The following is an 8,554-nucleotide window of genomic DNA, read 5'->3' on the forward strand; positions in this document are numbered from 1 at the left end:
CATTAAAATTTTCTAGCACACACCACGATAACGGATTGGTAGAGAGATCAACAAGGTCAAGCCAAATCTTCCGCCTCATAGCTCGAAAGCAGTTGGCGTGGACAAAAGAAATCTGAACTTGCTGCCCCAACCAATCAACATTAATAGTCAAATATTGATCAGAGAAAGAAACCATTGTGGGATGCCGGAGATGAAGCTTCCAAATGACCCATAGGTTAGGAGTTTTATCACTTCTAGAGTTAGCGATTGCATCCGGTGAAAAGCCTCTCTTGTTGAAAAAGAAAAAAGAGATGGAAACTTACTAACATCCACTTTCAGCTCAGCCAAACACACCAAGTCCAAAGAATGATCCTTCAAAAGAGAACTAAGGCTCTTCTACCAGCGGCCTTCCTCACTCCCCAGATATTCTAGAAGAGGAGCTTCATAATCACTTATGAGATTTAATACCTTTGTCAGCCTTTTTGAACTGACCACCCTTACTCTTCTTTTTCTTATTCAATGAGATTACAGTCCTTATATATTAAGGATTCTTGATTAAGAGGTGGAGAGATTGAGGGAATAGATGGAGTGATTGAGGTAAGAATCCCTCTATACATGGTATTGGGATATTGAGTGATCCACCTACTATATTGGGTTTCCTTGATTGAATTCCTATCTTTTAGGTTGGCTGAGATAGCCGTTAGAGCAAGGCTCTTCTTATCTTCCAGCTGATGGTTGGTAGAGAGAACCGTTGGAGAAAGATTCTCCCTTAGAGTTTCATATACCATGCTCATTAATGATGTGGAGAGGGGTTCTTTCACCCCCACTCGGGGCATCGGTCAGGGTGACCCTTTGTCTCCCTTCATTTGCATCTTATGTTCCTAGGTAGTGAGCTCTATTTTAGATGAACCGTTTTAAAGGCATCAGAATCAGAAACAGTGTTCCTTCTATTTCACATCTACTTTTTACAAACGACTGTCATTTATTCTCAGAACTCAAATTGCATGAGGTCACTTATTTGAAGGCATGCATGGAAGTTTATTGCAAAGCCAGTGGTCAAGAGATTAATTTGAAGAAGTCAAGTCTCACTTTCAACTCTAATACTCTAGAAAGGTTCAGAAGGTGGTTTTCCCATATTCTGAAGATCCCGCACACCAATAGCCCTTCCAAATACATGGGTTTGCCATCGATTTTTGGAGTTTCAAAGCCCGAGATTTTAAAGGGTGTGAGTGCGAAAACCAATAAAAGAGTTCAAGGTGGGAAGCTTCGTTTACTCTCACAGGCTGGTTGAGAAGTTCTCATTAAACCTGTAGCATGCTCCATGTCCACTTATGCCGCATCTCATTTTTCTCTACCCGCATCTCACCATAATGCCATTAGGAAGATGGTTTCTAACTTCTTTTGGGCTCAACAGAATGAAGAACGTAAGTTGCGTTGGATCTTTTGGACCCGCCTATGTCATTACAAAGAGAAAGGATGTAAAGGATATCGGTATCCTCTACTTCATAATAGGGCTCTTCTTGCCAAGGTGGCGTGGAGACTTTGGGAGAACCTAGATTCCCTTTGGGCCAAGATCAGGCTATCTACTTTCCACTGTCTGATTTTCTAAATGCAAAGGTTGGAAACAAATCGTCTTGGGCTTGGAGGAGTGTGCTTGCAGGTAAAAGTGTCCTTACTAGTGGTCTCATTTGGCAAGTGGGTACAGGCTTGGACATCGACATTTAGAATCACCAATGGATTCCCTCTCTCACAAATTTCAAGATTCAAGGGCCCAAGCCTACAAATTGCAAAGTTAACACGGCGGCTAAGTTAATTGATCATGGGAATCGTGTGTGGAGGATGGACATTTTAGACCAACTTTTCTCTCCAAAAGAGGACGCTATTGCGGGGATCAAACTCAACCTCTTTCCTAGATAAGACCGTTTATTATGGGGAGGATCTAAAAATGGCGTATTTTCTGTCAAGAGCGCCTACCATCTTCTGTCCAATCTGGGAAGATATCCAATCTTCTTTTTGGAAGTGTATCTGGCACTATAAAATGCTCCCAAAGATCAAGTCCTTTTTATGGAAGTTATGTGCTCAAGGCTTGGTTTCAAGGGAAAATATTCTTAAACGTTGGTTGCGGATCGACTCTAGTTGCAAACGATGTGGTAAAGCAATGGAATCAAGTGATCACTTTCTATTGGAATGACCCTTCGCAAACCCTTCGCAAACCCTTCGCAGTGATTTATTCTTCATTGTTCCTTCTGTTGACTCTCCCAACGTGTCTCATCTCCTCTCCATATGGGATCAATTTAATTTCCCTTCTAAGAGGAAAGGAGCTTAGGTTTTGAGCTTCTTTTCCTTTGTCTACTGGAAACTTTGGCTTGCAAGAAATGATCGACCTTATATTCAACCAAAAGAACTGAACTTCCGTTGAATTGTTTTCCAAGTTGCAACATCTGTTTCAAGAATTTAGGTCGGTGCATTTCGTGGATTCTGCTGTCCCTAGGCCGCAATCGTCTCCTCAGAATTGGAAGCCCCCTTCGGTTGGCTTCATCAAGCTAAATTGTGATGCAAATCTTCCTCTTTCTTCTTCAACTAGTGGTATTGGAGTGGTGCTTCGTGATCGTTTTGGAATTCCAATCCATGCCTTTTTGGAACCGCTCCCATTTTCGGAAGCTTCAATGGGAGAAGCTTTGGTGGTAAGAGGTGGCTTGCTGTCAACTTGTGGCCTGAATCTTTCCCATATTATCAAGTCGGACAACTCAAGTCTCATGGCCCTTTTGGTGGATGCTGTTGTTCCACCTCCATTGGCTATTGTTGGAATTGTGGAGGACATTCACACCGTAGCTTCTCGTTTTTTAGTTTTTCAAATTTCTTATATTCCTCGAGATGTAAACACTGTTCCTCATTCTCTAGTCAAGAAGACCCTGTCTTTGCCAAGTAAGACAGTGTGGTCCAATTCCACTTCTTAGTTCCTCAATCTTTGTAATCAGAATACCTCTTGCTACCATTACCCCGAAGCTGAATAAGATTTCCTCTTACCCAAAAAAAAAAAAGGTTTCTTACCATTAAATCACTTGGCTTGTTTCTCATGCAAACCGCTCTGCAACAAATATTCAATTGTCGGTGAAGAAAATAATATAGGGTATGTAAAAAAGATAAAAAAATTTCTTTGAATGTGTTATCTAGGATGGCTATAAGAATGGGGTAACCCCGTAAGATCAAGTCGTCAACATGATTACGGAATGCCCCACATTTAGTATTCTTGAGATCTATAGTGAAAATGCTATCCTGAGAAATTACCTTTAATTAAGGAGCTTCCCATGATATATGCAGGATGATCTGATCTCAACCATTAGACGATAAGGCTGGCCAATTAGTGTGTGTTGATGTAGTTACCAAAAAAAAAAAGTGTGTGTTGATGTGGGCCTTCACATAAGTTCCCCGACTTATAAAATCTTAGCATGAAAATTGAGAAAAGATTATTCCAATCCAACAGTGGAAAGCCTGGTACTTGTTCAGTTCTTGCCTCCCGCAGTCTGTTAAACGGAAAGTCTAATTTTTTGTTTGCATTTTCTAATCACAGTTCACACTGCCATGGTTCTGTCCACTTTTAAATTTTTTTTTTTATTTTTTTTTTGAAAAGAACCAGAGATGTAAATGGATCAAATATGGTCGGATACGAATCAGATGTGATCGGATCCGGATATTCCACTACCGAATACAGATATCCCTAATGGATATGGATGCGAATCTAATTTGGATTTTCGATTATCCATTTACATCCTTAACTTTTATAACCCAGACCTTCCTTCCCACAAATATGATTCACTTTCAATCCATGTCTCTCAATTGTTATAGTCTCATGATTCCCATTTTCTCATTCCTTAAAACTTGTTAAATCTTCAAAAACCCTCAAGATCATTAGTTATTAATTTTTTTTATTATTAGTTGGATATTTATTAGGATTGGACAAATTTTTCTTGAATTATTCGAATATTTTTCCGGATATCCTTAAATGGATATGAATACCCCTAAATGAATACGGATGTGGATCAAATTTGGATTTTCACATGGCTAGTGTGGCCACTACGTCAAGACAGAGCACCCTGCTCCTATGAAAAGTATCGGCCTACCCCCATGGATAGGCAGAAATCCCACTGGATCAATACTTACGTGTACGTTCTCATTGGCCAGTGTCAGGCAGCGACCTATTTCCCCTTTTTGTTTTACCCTACCATGTGGACAATGATGTCTAGACTTAAATAAAGTTGGCAATCTTTTGTCAAATCGTGAAAATATATATATTGGGAAATTATTAGTGCCACACACAAAATATTGAACTTATCAACCGCTCTCTGATTTAGGAAAAGAATGGGTAAATATCATGTCCCTCCCCTCTATGTATCCCTTTTTAATATCAAAACCCACCCCCAAGTTTTCAATAATGATAATGCCTTTCCCTACTTTTGAAAGATTCTATCAACCATATCCTAACTGTTTAAAACCGTTACTAAGTGATGATGGGGGTATTTCCAATTTTTCTAAAACCCTAGATTACCCTTAATATAATTTTATTCCAACTTTGCCCTCTTCAATCCTCTGACACCTTTTTCATCTCCTTCCCCCAAAAGCCCCTGTTTCGTTTCGTCATCTTCCTCGCACGATGGTGGTGGGCAATGAAACAGGCTTATGCTCTAATCATTGATTTATTTCCCAGTTGCATACTTACATAAGAGCCAATGATTCCAACTCTAAAGATTTTTACACGAGTGGACAGAAAATGCAAAGAAAGGAGAAATCACTGGTAATCGAAGAGACCAGCAAGGTCACCGAAACCACCATTAAAAGGCCCTAAATTATTAACCATGAAACTGCTAACACATATCGTGAATCCCTGGGGAAGATGAACCCTTAATGGAGAACTGCCATAACGTATGAAGTAAGAACGAGGAAATTTGGAACCTTAACATATGAATCTTAAACCTTGAAATCAGTTAGGCTCATCATGAATCCCATGGTTAATATGACTCCACGCCAGAAAAAACTGTAGGACAACATAGTGGAAGTAAATGCCAGTTTATTGTTGGACTGAAAGATGTCGTTAGGGAGAGAGGAGTTGCAGAGAGACACAACACAAGAACAGGGAAAAACCCAGAAGAGGCGCCCAGTGTGCCGCCACAGGCACAACCAGGAAAAAAAATCTATAGCGAGCAAAATCTTACAAAATGGCCTTCAGAGGTTCCGTTCAAGGGTTGCAACCTGCCACAAAGAAAATGAAAAGAATGGGTTGATCGTTTGGCAAAGAAACATGAACAGATATAGAAAAAAGCATGTATTCACCAATCAATTTTAAGTTCCACATATTCTATCCAATAGATCGGGAACTACTTCTTGGGCTCTCAGCATTTTGGTGTTCAGGCACCAACACCCTTTGTATTTCCATGGGGAGAAGCCACAATGACATTAGAGGATATGTTGATTCTAGGTGGATTCTCTGTTGTAGGACTACCTGTTACTACTCTCATATAAAATCCTCTTAAGAAGATAGAGGAGAAATTGATTGCAGAGCACAAACAGTTCAGTCAAAGCAGAGCTAAAAAGCTGAACAGTCAGCTTGGATCAACCATGGTGGTAGCGGCAGTGGTGGACACAGCCGTTGTGGCAGCGGTGGTGGATACAGCCTTGGTGACCGCTGTGATGATGGATACCTTTTGAACTGCTTTTTTAACACCGTTAGCTACTAGCTTACCAAACCCTTTCTGAGTGAAATAAGGTTAAGTTTTTGGGTGTTGCGAAGGCAGAGTTCTTGCGGTCAAATCTTCTCCACCTTTTGGAGTAGAAAGTTTCATGGTTCTCATGGGCCTTGGGCTTTCTTGGTTTACATATGGGTTGTGGGGTCTTATATGGTTCTAGGATTTGCCTTATCTACCCAAAGGGGTGGGCCGGGTTTCTCTTTACCAAAAAAAGAGAAAAAAGCCTTTTCATGGCCAACCCTTGGATCTTGTTTTTTCTTTACATACAAGTTAGGTAGAATACCTTAATGTAATCGATTGCATGTCAAGAAAGTCAGCATTTGATATGATTCATTGAGTGTAGACCTCCTAAGTCATCAAGGATTGGTGTTGTATGGTTGGATTACGTTGAAAAGGTTTTATGGATAGAAATTACTAAAGTTATATTAAATAGCTTCATGGACCACACACACCATAGCATTCAACCTCGGCAACACTAAGGTCTTGGATTGAGTTGCATCTATAACCCCAAGCAGCCTGTGTCAGTTACAACCAGAAATAACATAAGTTGACAAGTCGAGAGTATTTTTCTATCAAAAATAAATAAATAAAACAAGTGGAGAGTAATTGCCCTTTCTTTATATGATAAATATCTCTACTATGGGTTGTGACATCCAGACACATGGGGTAGCCAAAATGACAAACCCGCCCCCTGTCAATGACATAAATTGTCTTTGTCCCGCCCCATGTGTTTGGGTGCACCCAGCTGCGCCCAGATGCGCTCACAGAGAACATGCGCCCTTTGTTTATTAAGTAATGGCCACTTCTTCCAGTGCATTGATCCATTACGGCTTTAATCATTGATTTACGTGTGGATCCCACACATACTCGTCGGTCAAGTAGAGTAGAGGCTAGAGCAGTCCTCCGATTCAGATTATTGGAATCCTTATAGCATTTTCATGTGTACAACACGTTGTCAGTATCTTTCAAAGATATTAATTTTTTTTCTCTTCCCTACCCTATCCTATCCTATCCTACCATTAGTCATAGGGTAGGTCTACCTAATTTTTCTTCTGTCCCTTTCTTAGAAAGGCTTGGGGAGAGTTGGCGATTGACTACATGAGGATAGTCTTTCTCTCAGTTACTTTCCTGGAAGAAATGAAGAATTATAGGATTTTATTAGAACTTATAAATTATGGAACATGGAAGGAGAACAATATCAAACGGATTTTCATTATGCTTGCATACCTTGATCACTCACTGATTACAAAGAAGGGGTATCATATATATAGGCCTAAGAGAAACTACTTACCTAATATAAGAGATACTACTTACCTATAATAATAGGTGTATATATGGGTGAAGGAATCCACATGTTGGAAACTCAATCACCTATTATAAACATTCCAAATATAAAGGATTAGAATATGACATTCTACTATTCATGGAAGATTGAGAGAGATACATTGAAGATTGCATGATATTATGAACTTGATTCCTAATATAAACTTACCTAATATGCAGTTGAGATAAGGATGGAAGATCCTTCTCTTATTCTAATACTAATATTCCTAATATATCTAATATACCTCTAATAGATTTGAATCTTCTACGGCATAGCTGCCCATCATGCCTGTGCTGTGCAGACGCAGGGTTACGGATAAAAATCACCTTACTTGTGCTTGAGTGCCTTGCCTGAGTAGAGGAATTGAGAATTATTCTCATATGAGAAACAAACCAGAAAATAGAGGTAAAAGTGTTATATTTACTGGAGTTTAGCTAATCCCGAGCCATCGGATTCGATCTAGCCGATACCTAGATTATGAACCTTGGTCAATAATGATTCCTTGTCTTCCACTCCACTCAGCCTATAAAACCATACGTTTTCACATGGGATTGAATTAGATAACGTTTTTCTAAAATTTTTTTAAGTGTAAACTGATGAGCACATTTATGTGTGAAATCTTAGGGCATAAAACATACATTTTACCACATTGGACAGAGTTACTAGGTGCTTTCTTGTGCTTTTCAGGGTTTAGATGAATTATTGTGAAAATAGAGAAGATTACGCTAAGGAGATGTTTTTAAGCTTTTTAGAGATGTTAATAGTATGGATGCATAGCCCATCGAGTCAGCTTCGCAACGGTTCAAACGGCACTTGATTCCGAGTTGAAACGAAGAAGTTATGGCCGTTTCCGTAACGACGTGCGAAAATGGTCTATTGGGGTTTATTTATAATTATTGACAGTCGGATGGGGACAAAGTGAAGTGGAAGTTCGGATTCCAGGAGCCTTAATGCAATTATCAGAAGTTACTTTAATGTACCCGAAAGATTCCATTTGGAAGGCTCTGGACAGTCCAACTTCAACTTGAGCTATCTTGGGCTCCCCAACTCCGAAATGGACGAAATTTGGGTCTATTTTGGGTGATCTTTCGCAAGGAACACAATGGTGAGGCCTATATAAGCACCCTATGCTCCACGTTTTCTGAAGGACAGAATGGGTATTTTATTTATTCTTGAAGGAATCCTAGTCATCACCCTTACTCTCTCTCTCCTCCAACTTCTCAAGGGCACTTCTGAAATTCTACTTGTTACTGATTTATATTTTCTCATCTATGGAAGGTTGAAAAATCAAAGATGCTTTGATTTTATTGTTTGGAGAAGATATATAAAAAGAAAAGGAAGCACTTGTTAGAATTGAAAGTTTACTTTTCTAGAAATAGAAGGTTTATGTAAACAATCTTCTCTTCTTCTTCTTTCTATTTTTTTTCTTTTTTCTTAGGATTCAAGGCATTGTAAAAGAGGAAAAAGAAGAGAATATTCTCTTTTCTTAGGGAATATTTCTCCTACACTT

The sequence above is a fragment of the Telopea speciosissima genome, chromosome 11, assembly GCF_018873765.1.
Source record: "Telopea speciosissima isolate NSW1024214 ecotype Mountain lineage chromosome 11, Tspe_v1, whole genome shotgun sequence".
Taxonomy (NCBI): domain Eukaryota; kingdom Viridiplantae; phylum Streptophyta; class Magnoliopsida; order Proteales; family Proteaceae; genus Telopea; species Telopea speciosissima.